The 14,651-nt window shown below is 38.2% G+C and overlaps 1 pseudogene; it reads left to right on the forward strand.

Annotated features, from left to right (window-relative positions):
- Positions 1-12,658: 12,658 nt before the first annotated feature.
- LOC149528736 (scopoletin glucosyltransferase-like) lies at positions 12,659-14,215 on the forward strand (annotated as a pseudogene).
- The last annotated feature ends 436 nt before the right edge of the window (positions 14,216-14,651 follow it).

Below are 14,651 nucleotides of genomic sequence, written 5' to 3' on the forward strand. Positions count from 1 at the left end.
ATGTGCTAAATGAGGAGTGCGGATAACTGTGTTGTCAACATGAAAACTCAGTGAATGATGCATACTCCTATCTTATAGACACCATGTGCCTAATTAGAGTTGTGTAACTCAATGAGAGTTCACAAACTCCTAAGTGTCTCACCTAAAATAATAATAAAATAATGCAAAATAATTAAATAATGCATTAACCTAAGTAAACCTGAAGTAAGTGTAATAAGTAAATACTTATTTACACCAGCATCCCCCCTTAAGTGAAAATTAGGGAATGCCCCTAAGCTTACGAAATCTAGGATGAAATGCAATATGGGTCTCGGCTACTAGGCCATGTTAGGTACCCATGTACATAATGATATGCAATATTCCATAAAGCGAGAAAAGAGGGAAAATCTCATGAGAAAAACCCTCCCCAAAAAAGAGAGATAAAGAAGGATGCATAGATGGATGGAGTAATCAAGACCCCCACATTATACATCCAGTATATACATAAGAGAATGATGAGAAGAGGAAGAGAGACAGGATAGGCTCCCCCCCCAAAAAAAAGAATGTCGAACAGTGACTGCTCCAATGAAGAAGCTGATCCAAGATTGCAAAATGGTGTTTCTAGCCTTAGGAAGAAACAATACCAAAGGTATAAATGAGACGCTTCCGCTGTGTGTGGAGAGAATCCCATGAATAAGTGATGTCTTTGAAACCTGCTCAACTAGTTGAAGAACTTTTCCCAAAGAACTGTTTGTCTCTGCAACTAATGAAGAAACTTGCTGCAACTACTGATCATAAGTATCCACAATCACTTCAACCTGTGACGATTGATCTTGTAGAGAATGAACAAGAGAGGCAGATGGAGCTCTCATGACAACTAGAGAAGGTAATTCTGCATCAAGAAGAAGAGGTAGATCATTAATACTGTACCCCAAATCTATCACTGAACCTGTATATGGAAGACTAGAAGTACCTTGCTGTTCTAGACCTATCACTGTGGTGATATATGTATGTGGACTGAACTGATGAAGTGACCTCTCACTATATCTATCGATAGAACCCCACGCGTCTGATGTTGTTGAAGCACTATCACTGGAATCACTATCAGTATCCACACTATATAATATGTGAAGAGGAGTAGAGGAAAAGCTTGGAGAACTTTCCTCAAAATGTACATCCTTCTCCACAAATATCTAATGTGTCACAAGATCTAGAAGTCTATATGCCTTCACACCGTCTTCATAACCAATGAAAGTACAAGGCCAAGATGATTGTGCCTTGCATCCCTTGGAAGATCTATTTGCCCATGCAGGACAACCGAAGACTCTAAAGTGTGTCACAATAGGTTTTTTACTGCACCATGCCTCAAAAGGAGTTTTTCCATCTAAGGCTAGATGAGGAGAACGATTAAGAATGTGAGTGGCATTGGAGATTTCTTTGACTTCTAATGATGGATTGAGAGACTTGGCATGTATCATGCAACTTGCCATAGACTTAAGAGTTTGAATCCTCAAAGCTGCAACATCTATCTTATGCCCTCATGTCTGCAAAAATCCTTAAGTCTTCTATTCACATCCATATTACCATTGTCCATTCAGAGTACTTTGATGGCCTTTCTAGATTTCCATTCTACATGAGCCTTAAAGTCATCAATTAAGGTGAGTATGTAGCAACCTTGGTTGAATGCAAAAGGACTTGCTAATACCATGTGAACCATTTGAAGAACACCTATTTCTCTAGAAGACTTCCCTCTTTGTAACTTCCCCTCTGGATGCATATCCACTGAATCTATTGAACATTTACCCTTAGAAAAGTTTATTTGAGGTAGACCTTTCACCATGTGGTATGTGAAAAGTTGCTGAAGATAGCGGTAGTCAAGATGACCATACCGCTCATGCCATAATTGCATGCTTGAATTGGATTATGATAACAAGGCCTTGGAAGGAGATTTGGGTACAAAATGCAAGAAATAGTATAACCTCTTGTGATCATTCACTTTCCCCACTACAACCAAGGAATTATCTCTAAGACTATGCACTTCTATTGAGTCTTGAAGGAACTCAACTCTATGTCCATCTCCAAAGTGAGTGACTTGGTAGATTGATAGGAGATTTGAACTTAGGTTTGGAACATAGGGAACCTCTTGAAACTCTCCATTTTCCATCTCCATGTTTCCTTTTCCTTCAACTTCCATTTTTCTATCATTCCCCATGAAGATGTGTGGTACCTTTGAGTGATTCATTAATGAAAAATCCTCCTTTGAAGAACCCATGTGATATGAGGCACCTAAATCAAATATCCATTCTTTTGAAGAGTTTGCATTTGCCATGAGTGCTTTCCCTTTGCCCTTTGAATCTGATGAAGATCCTTTCTCCTTATAAGCATTAGGCAATGGAACATTATGTTTCTTCATGATGTTTGTTGACTCATCAATCTTTTTGAGATAACACTCATGCTCTTCATGACCCAATTTCTTGCAATAAGCACACTTTTTCTTCTCCTTATTGTTGTTGTCCCCTTTCTTGTTGGAATTCAAGGACTTGCCTTATTGATTAGATTGTGGTGTTGTCTTTTCTACATCCTCAGATTTGTTCTTCCATTTCTTCTTACCCTTTCCTTTGTTTGAAGATTGTGCAACTGAATGTTGAGAACCCTCATTGGCCACCAATGCTTTGGATTGAGGTGATTTGAGAATCTCCATTGATTTCAACTTCTTTTCTTCATCATCCAACAGTTTTGCATATTCATCAAAAGTGACTTTCTTGTAGGCAGACCCTTAGGTAGTCTTTGAGGTGTTAAAAGAAGATACAAATGTGGAATATTTCGATGGAAACTTGTTATGGATGAGATAGATCAGTCTGTCATATTTGATAGAACTCCCACAATCAGTAAGCTTTGTCCTTAATTCATTCACCTTGATGATGAAGTCCTGTATTGAGTCATACGACTTAGGATCTAAGGAAACAAGCTCATCTTCAATTTTGAACACATCCTCTGCAGACACTTTACCATATAGGCTTTCGAGGGTATCCCAAGCTTCCTTGGATGTAGTACATTTTTTGATTTGATACATGATTTTATCATCTACCCCCAAACATTTATCACCTAGGGCTTTCCTATCCATGGCTACCTAATTTGAAATTTCACTTGTTGATACATTATCACTGCTGGTTAAGGAAGAGTACCATCTACATATTGTGAAACTCCATTATGCATTAAGTGATACAACATTTTGATTGACCACGTAGCATAGTTATGAGAAGTTAATTTAGGAAACTTAAAGTTGCCCATAATGCAGAAAATGAAAGAAAACTGCAGAAAAGAGAGAACACAACATCAAGAACACCCCCCCTATTCACTAAATCAAGAAACCCCCCCCCAAAATAGATGCTTTGGGCACTTTATCAGTAGTGCAATTACAATGGGCCACTTGCCAATTTTGGCCTTTATGAACTTTTGATTTTGCCTGTTATAACCTCTTAATAGAGTACAAATCTAAAACTTTACAATGTGCTACAATACTGAAGCATTACAAAGCAAAGAAAGTCCCTATTGCTGAAAGTGACAACTTTGTCCACACAACACTATAATCTGATGCCATATCTAGAAAGTAGACAAAAAATACGCACTTTCAAAAAAAATGGAACCTGTTCTCAACTACAGATGTGCCCGTACGAAGTATTTGAAATTCTAAAATGCAGGATTATTTAGGTACAGTCGCCAAAAAATGCAATTTTTGAACAATTCTTGCACCAAAACTAGAAAATAGCTACAGCACTAAAAAATTTAGAAAACTTTACCCAATTTCAAAAAAAATTACACATGAATTGGAGTTCGAATATGCGAGTTATGGCTTCTTGAAGTTAGACTGCAAAAACCAAAATGAATCTGGAGAGGGGTTGCATCAGTGAAATACTAGGTTAAATTTGACAATCATATGGCCATCGTAGCAGTTCAATATGGCCCTGTTTTGATGTCCAGGTAGGTGTCAATTTTAAGTTCATGAGATTGATGGTGTCAGCAAAAAATTTAGCCTCGATAGCTGACGTGTTAGTCAACTTGGCCTACCATACTGTATAGATATGTACGGTTGTCTGATGTGGCAGATGACAAGGACAATGAGTCAGATGCTGACTAGGCTCCACGTAAGCACTCACATGGAGGAGGCAGTATGATATTATGTGGCGATGTTGCCACATGTCTCACTGTGATAGGAGGCTGGCGTGTAGTCTATGTAGATTGTACCTCCTATGTAGGCGATGATTGTGCATAGATAGGAGGAAGGATGGGATGTCGTGTGGCAAGGGAAGTGAGTGTCTTTGGTGCTAGGAGCGATGCTAGAATATATACTACAAATGTCAAAACTGTTAAATACTGCCAATTGAAATTGTATTGTCCCACATTCATGGTGCTACAAACTCCTATGCAGTTTAAAAAGTATATTCCGTGGCAGAGTAACCAAACAGTGAGCTCTGTTCTTACTGACTTTGTCGGCTGAAGCTTGTCGACGGTGAATGAAACTTGCCATATTCTGATTGTAGGCTGCCAGATTTGGGAAATGGTTACCGAATTCTCATTGTCACCAATGGGTAGGTTGTCCGCTGTGTTGGGTTCTGACAGGTACGACCCACAGGTCGGGATTTATCCCGAATTCAAAATTACAATGAAGCCCACAGATTAAACAAATAGGCTCTACGAAAATAGATAAAATCCCATGAAACCAAATATAGAGCCGAGTAGGGGTGTCACTGCCCGGTTCGGAAAAAATATTTTCTCAGAAAAATAAATTTTGAAAATAAAATTACAGAGATGAAATTCAAATCCAAAAATTAAATAAAGTAGATCTGAAATTGACCATACCCGAACTGCAAATCGGTGCCTTCAGATGCCAGTTTGAAAAAAAAATTGCCTCCTGATCAACTTTCACCCAGTATAGGAAAATTTATAGTCGATCTTCATCGAATTGATGCTCCAGACACAACGGAGAGGTCAGATCTGGCTCTAGATGCTTCCAATTTCTACAGATTCTCTGGATTTGAGTTGAGGTGTTGAAGCATGAATGATCTGGAACGGCTACGTGATGAGAATCCTCCTTGGCTCTGATACCATGTCAGAATTTTGCTTAGGCCAGAATTCACCCAAGAATTAAAGAACTCAACACACGCACACAATAGACCAAAATAGATAGAGTATGATCAAAATGATGATATTCATTCAATAACTAGATTAGCCAACATGAGAGTACACTAGGAGTGCCTGTATATAAAGGCCTCAGGAGAGCTTCTAGAATGCATAGAAGTCAGCATCATGATATGTCATACAACCAGGCACATGTCCACTAGATATGGGTTATCCTCCATTAAGCATGGGATTAAGTGCGATGATGTGAGGATAAGCCTACAATGGTGTAGCATGCAAATCAGTGGTGTAGACAATATGTGCTAAATGAGGAGTGTAGATAACTATTTTGTCAACATGACAACTTAGTGAATGATGCATACTCCTGTGTTGTAGACATCGTGTGCCTAATTAGAGTTGCGTAACTCAATGAGAGTTCACAAACTCCTAAGTGTCTCACCTAAAATGATAATAAAATAATGCAAAATAATTAAATAATGCATTAACCTAAGTAAAAGTTAAGTGTAATAAGTAAATACTTATTTACACCAACATTCATATCCAATGTCATTCTTCATATACCCCCTTGTCATATCAACTTTATTGACTCTACGACGAACTGATGGTTTTTGAATTAGGAAGGGGGATTGAACAATTTCCATAGCTACCTTCTTATTTTCCCTATATATCATTTGATCCCATTATAAGAAATCTACAAATATAGATCCACCCTTGGGAGATGAAACATTTACTAAATTTTTCAAGGTCAGAGGTCCAGGACTATCTCTCCTCTGACACTCTTGACAACCTTTTCTTTAGATATATATTGTTCCATAGAGGTTAGTATTAGTTTTGAGGATTGAAATGATGTTCGGTGAGATGCTAGGTTCACAAAGCCAAAATGCATGAGTATCGATACCTTTCTGCTTTCAAGGCAAATAGTGTTGTAATACATTTCACTTTCAGAAATTGCTCTTGAGCCTTATGTTTAATTTTCCCAATCTCCTCATGCAATCCTTCCATAACTTTATTGCTTGTCAATATATTCTCTTTCTAGTCATCTAACTTATCAAGATATTTAGCTATGAATACCTCCATTAACATTCTTTACCTTTCCCCTTTGATTGATTTTAAAGCCAATAAGTCTTTGGCCCATGTATGTACTTCATTCATTAGCCTAAAATCTTGGTTCACTATAGAAACCAACTTTTTGACACTTGACTAGATGTGGTGTAGTAGGCCCAAATTTCCCTATATAATCTACACAACTCTCTCCTCAAAATTGTCACACCATTGCTAACATGCTTCCAAAAATGGATCTAATAGTGTTGTCTCTTCTCGTTTTCTCTCTAGTGCTATTGCTAGAGAAATATTTGGATTCTCCAAGTCAATAGGACCCTTAACATCATTCAAATAGCCTCTAAGTATCTCATTTTTCTTTTGCAACATTATCAACTCAGAATCATCTCAGTCAATGTGCCTAAACACCTCTTTCATGCTTGCAATGATCATTGCTTTTGTTGTATCTACTATAGGACTTACCAACACGATCTTCTTGATTTGGTAATCTTTAGGAGTTAGTTCTTTGGTGTCAACATGAAGAGGAGGAATGACAATATGTACTAGTAATTCCTAATCTTGGTTCTTCATTATGAAGACCAATGTTCACGCATCACTCTTAGGTGGTTTAGGCTTCTTAACTTCTTTTATCAACTCCTTCATTCCCTCCTTAGCTGTAAGATCCAACTATACTTTGGAAAAACATAACCTCCCTCTTCAACCATGTCAGTGTGGTGCCCATGGGAGACATAGACTTGGTTGAAAAGAGTCCTACTGGAGGCTTCTTTCCCTTATTAGTCCTCTCTAGAGTCTTCTCCTATCAAGAAAGATTCTCAATTGGAGTTAGTGTGTGTAGTTGAGCTAAGGTCCTAGCCTCTATATTCTAAGGAATTTACTAAGGCTCTTCATGTATTTTCCCTCTCTAGGATGCTTCATTAGCATGTAGTTGTCAAAACTCCCTTTCCTTGGTTACTTTTTCTTCTTCTTGTTTGGTATATGGAGGAAGTGGAGCTATTGATCCCTTATCCAAAATTGCTAAATCTTGAGATGGTGGTTGTGGAATGCTCAGAGGTCCTTGAGGTATAAGTGGAAATTGATTACTATTCTATCCTAAGGTTTCACTTATGGGAGTATCTCTTATTTTCTCTCCCACCATCTTAGTCCCTACAAGCATAAAGTCAAAATCAGAGAGGTCAAATACATCAGTTTCTTGACCCTCCATATCATCTATCCACTTTTGTTGTTCATCCTCTAAAGTTAACAACTAGATAGGCTCCCTTCAAGAAGATGAAGATGTCAATGTGGAGCTTCTTCTCCTCTCTTCTTATGTTTCCTTAGCCAAGTGGCTTCTCTAGTTTAAGGGGACAAATTCAATTTTCTTCCCTTCTTCTTCATCCTAAGCTTCTAGGATGGTCTTAGGAACTTGTGAGGATGAAGTGTTTTTCTATATCAATCTCCTTCTCTATGATCCCACCACATTTGATTTAGTTCTTGTCATTTTCGGAGAAAAGGGGGAGGTTTCGTCCTCTTGAGTTGCTACTAGTGGCACCCTCTACTCTTCTACCTAATCTTCCTCTAGTTGTTCAAAATGTGGAGGCACTCGTAGTTCTTGGACTGGCTCTTTTTTGGGATCAGGTTGAGGCTCATCTTGTTGAGGTTGTACCTATTCTTGTGCAAGCACTTGTGCTTGAGTTGTTTGCTTCCTTTCTTTAGAAGGCACTCTCTTCCTCTTCTAGCCTTATTCAGCTTCAAAGTACTCAACCTCCCACTCATGGTTGTGTACTACCCCTGGCCTTACTAGGGATTGAGTAGAAAAGGTTCATTCGGTGACCTTTGCATGTTTTCCTTTGATTGGCCTCACTATGGCTTGTAGGGGTATGACCTGAGGAGCTAGATCCATTATAAATGTATTTTTTATACATTACTTTTTCAACTCAACAATATGCCTAGCCTAATGATTTGTAACATCATTTTCATCCCTCCATATTTTAGCATTCATTATTGGTCAATGAAAGATTTTGTCCCTATTGTATAAAGGATCAATGATGTCTTTGACATCCTTTTCCATGGATTTATGAGGGATTTTCATCATTAGCACCTTTTTTGCTAAGTGTAGAATTACCCCACAATAATCCCTTATACGAATATCATAGTCATCTATAGTGTTCATCCAATGATCTTCTAATGCTTCCCTGTGTACAAACTCCTTCCCTACGAGGCATTGTACCATCCTCATGTTATCATAGTATAGATGAGGGTAGTTATATTCTTCCAAAAAATATTGATCCCACTCAGAGTCAAAGGTGGCAATATCCTACTTTTGCTTCACCTTGAAGGCAACAATTGTGATGGGCCAAACTCATGCCTTCTTGTGTTATCTTCTCACTCTGTCATATTTAGACATGAGTTGGCATGTAATCTCTAGTAGTATGAGTCTATCAAACAGGTATCATGGAGCTTCTTTGGGTACAATAGAGTACAAACTACCCAAAGATAGGTGAAGGTCTTAAATTGAATGTAGTATGTGTCAACCTTTGTGATCTTGGTTGCTACCTCTGCTGATATTCGTTTTGTATAGTTTCCCTTGATGAGCCAAGTGATTGCAAAAATGAAGTCATCATTCACAACTCGTATTCTACACTTTATAGTGGGAGCTTCTTCTTCACCAATGGTGGATATAGTACATAGGGCCAAGCATTTGCATCTTGCATGCTTCCCTTTCTGTAGAGTCCTAGGTAATATGTGGTTTAAGCCACTAGTAAGTATGCCTTGTCTGATATCATTTAGAAGTGTGGGTTAGCTTTTTAGGCTAAAAGTTTCTCATCCAAGTTATCACTTTGGATGGCAGCTGAATCCATTGGCTCTTTTTTTATTTTGATGGTTTCTTTAAAGTGGACCATCCAAGTTTCAAGGTGTCCCAATGTGGGAAGTTCCATAACTCTACTCAAAAGTACAATTGCATATCCAATGTCTTCCTTCATATACCCCCTTGTCATATCAACTTTAACAACTATGTGACCAACTAGTGTTTTTTCAATTAGGAAGGGGTATTGAATTATTTCCTTAGTTGCCTTCTCATTTTCCCTATACCAGCTTTCAAGCCTATGATAAGAAATCTAAAAATATTGTTCTTCCCTTGGGAGATGAAACACTTTCTTAATGTTTTGGGGTTAGAGGTCCAAGACTATCTCTCTTGTGACACCTGTGATGACCTTTTGTTCAGATACATAGTGTTCCACAAGGGTCATTATCAGCTATGAGGATTGAACTAATGTTGGGATAGATGCTATGTTCACAAGGATAGAATGCACAAGTGTTGATACCATGGATGGTCTCTCTTTAGCCTTGTTGCAAATTGTGATGAATGCATTTGAGTCAATGTGTCCTAGTTTTGTTTCTTTAATCTTTGAATGTCCATCTTGAAACTTTGACTTTCTTGTTGTCCCTTGATACATGAATGTGACTAGTTTCAAAGCCATATTCTCCTCCATTGAAGAGGATGATGATGCTATCTGTTCTACACAAGAGAAAGCAAACATTAGCTAGAAGGTTAAAAATTGACCTAAAATAGACTCCAACTGACTCCAAAATAGGTCAAAACTAGTCAGAATGCAATCAAAACAATTTGATAATCCCAAAATTCATTGTTGTGCACTTTAGCACACCTAGTGCACCCTTATAGGAGTTTTATTTTAGGCCTTGGAATAGCCTTTTATGCGCTTTTGCACACATGCACATATGTGCACCCATGTGAGGTGCAAACATGCACACTGCGTAGTGCAAGTTGGGGGAGAAAATAAGTTAAGTTTTTACTTTATTTTTCTCCTTAAGGAGTAGAGGTGCACATTTGCGCACCTTCATGGTGCCCCTAAAGGCTTTAGCATTTGTCTTTTTTATAACTTTCTTTAATAATGGAAGGTGCGCACAGGTGCACCATGTCAAGGTGGACATGAGTGCACCTTCATTGTGCCTCAGGAGTCTTTAAGTTTCTATTTCTTAGGTTGGCTCTTAGGATTTTTTCTTTAGGATCCATCTATGCAGAGATGTGCACCTTCATGGTTAGTTCTGACCTTGTTGGCTATGTAGGAAGGAGCACATCAAGTGTGTAGAAGGTGACAGGTGTGGTATTGTGCACTTGGAGGGGGGAAATGAGTAAAGATTGAAGAGGGGAGAAGGCCCGAAGTCTTATATAGACCCTAAGGAAAGTGCACCCAAGAGTGCATGGATCTGTGCACCTCTAGAGGTTTGCACATGCACATCTCCAGAGGAAGTACACTTGCACACCCATGGGAGGTGTGCTAGTGCACTCCTCTAGGAGTTCATAGATGTGTACTTCTGAAGGTGCGCATTTGCATCACTCCAAAAGGGTGCATATATGCACACCTCATGATGGTGTGCATATGCACTTTTTTTTTAGAGTGTAAATTTTCCTCCAAAGAAATCTTTCTTCTTCTTTTTTGATTCTTTAGGTCTCTCCAATTAGATACTAGAATTTGACCTAGACTCCTATAAGAGTCCAAAGGTGACCCAGACTTTGGACTAAGAGGTAGGCAAAAAAATTATTTAGGGGTCCCCATTTCTAAGATAAATGGGGCATGCATTGTGAGACCACAATAGCAGGTTATCTCTAGAATCATGTGGAACTCATCTTTTGTCAACTTGTCTACAGTGTGGTCTTCCTCACTAGAGTCCTTTTCAGATAGAATGTAAAGGGAACCTTCTCCCCCTTTTTAATGTATTATTTCTACTAAGATATCATTTATAATTCCTTCATGATTATATAACAACTCAATCTCTATAATATAGTTCTAAAGCTCTCTAAAAGAGGGCATGCACTCTTCAAGTCCATGTTCAAGGCATTTGTATGTATTCAAGACTTCGGCCTCAAAAAACACTAGGGCTTTTCTTAACATTCTTCTTTCTCCTATGATTCCTACAATTGAAGGAGGTATTTGTCAATATTTTGAAATTAATAAAAAAAGATACTTGACTCTTATTGAGAATAATAATAATGTTTATATATTGATAAGTATGACTTTCAATGTAAAAATTATAATTTTATAATATAATAATAGTAATTAGATGTGTTTATAAGATTGATTATATAAGTTAATATTGATTTAAAAATAATTAACGAAGATTATATTATAGTTATCAACGAAAAACATTGACAACTAATTAATAATTGTTCTCTCCAAAATTATCCTTTTGAATGATAGTTTAAAAGTATTAAACTTAGACTCAAATCTACAAATTTGATAAAAGTAAATACAATGACTCTAAAAGAACCATTTATATAATAATGGTAATATGCTATTAAAAAATATAATAATACAAAAATATTAAAAACTTGAAGCATTTCCATCACTTGGAGTTGATACTTTTGTTATTTGGTTTGCTCCATCTCCACCTTGAATTATTCTTTTTCTTTAACATATGTTTCATGTTGGATGATGGCATAATTTCTTGTCGAAGATAGAGGTTACATTGTAGAGAGAGAGAGAGAGAGAGAGAGAGAGAGAGAGAGAGAGAGAGAGATAAATCCTATGTTCTTCAAATCATTACTAAAATTTGAGAAATAGAAAGAGAGAGAGAGGGGTGGGATGATAAATATTATGACCCAACTTTTCACGTCAATAACACAATGATATCATTTAATATGTATGAAACTATCAACATAACCCTTGCACCCCTCAAAAATATAAGTACTAATACTATCAACTTAAAAAGGATCAAACTTAATTTACTAATCTTATAACTGTTAACTGTTTACTAACCGTTTTAAAGAATTTATATAATTTTATCTCAAGCTACTCTCACTTTCCACCTCCAGTTTTACTTCTAAATGCGACTAGAAACATGTTGTGCAAAAGACAATCGAAAAACAATAAAATATTTTGTCAACACTTTGTTTAAGGTCCATAAATCTGTTGAGCAAAAGAAATTTTGATTATTTAATCCATTTAAATGCAATAGTACTGATCCAATTTGGTGCTTTTAATTTTAAATCCACCACAAAGCTGTGCAGATTTTTTATTATTTATTTGTAAGGCACATGGGGTAGTACAATTTAGAACGATATTAACGTCGGAAAGAGAGTAAACAATTGTAGTAGACTTTTCGGGGAAGAAAAGCCAGTCTATTGATTCATTGAATCCATGGTTTTCCATTTAAATCTAAGCAAACTATTCCTTGAGAAACATTTTTTCATAGAATATTTTGGTAATTCCATTGACTTTGTCAAATGGTATAAAATAAACTGAATAATGTGTAAAGTCCATTATTGTGTTGACATTATTATGCTCTCGGCTATCTTCAGCACCATTCACTAAATTTTAAAAAATCAAAATACAATGAGCATTTGATTTTGAGGTCTTATATTTTGTGATTTAAAACAACAAAAATTTTAAGAACTTTTAAGTGTTTTTTAAATCTGAAAAAGAATCAGATTTGATTTTTTATTTTATTTTTGGTCTTTGGTACATTAGAAAGTATATATGTAATGGAATGGCTGAACGGGATGTTGAACTGTGAAACAAAAATGAAGGGTGGTGAGAAGAACAGGCTGCCTCATGTGGTAGTCGTCTCATCCGCCAGTGAGGGCCATCTTATTCCTTTCCTTGAGCTCGCAAAGCTTCTCGCTTCCCATGGCCTCATTGTTTCCTACTTAACCACACCTGGCAACGTTGCAAGTCTGAAGCCTCGAGTAGATCATGCGGTCAGGAGTTCGAATCCCAGCGCTCACATTTGACTGGTTTCGCTTCCCATCGATGCCCTACCTCCGGGAATCGAAAAGTCCGAAACAATTCCGCTAGATATGAGTGCAATTCACCTGAAGTCGTCAGACAAGCTGGGAGGACAATTTGAGCGATGGATTGACCAGGAGATGAAAAACGCAGAGGATCAGATCCAGAATTCCCTGTCTCCTCCCGTTGGTTTAATAAGCGACATGTTTACATCCTGGGTTCATAAATCCGGCGCCAAATTTGGGCTTCCCTCAGTGGTTTTCCACACATCAGGAGCATTCGCCATGTCTGTTATGCACTCTTTCTTGAAGAACATGCCGCAGAAGAATGTCGAAGGAGACGAGGCGTATTTCCAGGTCCCCGACCTTCCGTTCAATTACAAGCTGCGTAGATCCGATCTGCTGTTCGCCATGCGAGACCGGGAAACGAATCCTATGCAAAGTTTCGTGACGGACGAGATCAATCGCAGCATGGAAGGAAGCGGCATGATTTTCAACACGTTTTACGAGCTGAACTCGCCGGGGATTGATCATATCAAGAGCTTGACGAAGAGGCCTGTTTGGAGCGTCGGACCTATTCTTCCCATGAAGATTTTCGAGGCGGAGAGAGTCAAACGCTGGACTTGTAATAGCCGATCAGGAAAAGTTGCGGATGTATGTGAGGCAGAGTGCTTGTTATGGTTGGACAGCCGAAACCCCAATTCGGTAGTTTTCGTGTGTTTTGGAAGCGAGTGGTCTCTTAACAAACAGCAGACGGAAGCGCTCGCAAAGGGGCTAGAGGCGAGCAAGCAGGCATTCATATGGGCTCTCAAGCGCCTTCCTGAAATAGCCCACCAAGAAGGGTTTGAGGAGCGGACAAAGGATAGAGGGCTGGTCATATGGGGCTGGGAGCCGCAGCTCCTGATCCTCTCACATCCTTCCACAACCGCTTTTCTGAGCCACTCCGGATGGAATTCGACGCTGGAGAGCATAAGCCTGGGTGTCCCTATGATTACATGGCCCATGTTCGCAGAGCAGCCCTTTAACAGTAAGCTTCTGGTGGAGCATTTGGGTATTGCAGAACAAATTTGCTCCCACAAGGACGACGTGGGAGACGAGCATGTTGTGAAGAGAGCGGTTATAGAGCTGTTGGCCGAAGAGGAAGGGAAGATGATGAGAATGAAAGCTCGGGAGCTGCGCAAAAAGGCAAAAATGGCGGTTTAGAAAGGCGGTTCTTCTCATAGAAACGTCCAAACATTTGTTCAGTACGTTCGGGAGCTGCATGATAGGCGGATAATGGGTAAGATGGTGAAGGGACGCATTGTTGATGCGTAATGTTTATAATTGGACGCTTCGTGTGTTCAAAATAGACAAGACGAAAACCTTGAAGGATGCATTGTAAGATGTACGGAACAGCTTAAACATCGCACTAAGTTTAATTCTTAGAGCAAAAGTGTTCAATAGTCAAAATTGACATTTTTTCCTAAGCTTAATTCTTCCCTTAGGGTGTGATGTTTAAAGGTGGCCATAATGTTATAACTGGATGCTTCATGTGTTCGAAATAGACATAATGTAAATGCATACTATTAGGAACGGCTTAAACATCACACTAAGCTTAATTCCTAGACCAAAAGTGTTAAATAGTCAAAGTTGACTTTTTTTCTTCCCAAGCTTAATTCTTCCATTAGTGTGTGATGTTTAAGGTTGGCCGTACTATTATAAATTAATGCTTCATGTGTTCAAAATAGACACGATGAAAACCTAAATGATG

This window comes from Cupressus sempervirens, chromosome 11 (assembly GCF_028749045.1).
Source record: "Cupressus sempervirens isolate cs-2001-9-10 chromosome 11, ASM2874904v1, whole genome shotgun sequence".
Taxonomy (NCBI): Eukaryota; Viridiplantae; Streptophyta; class Pinopsida; order Cupressales; family Cupressaceae; genus Cupressus; species Cupressus sempervirens.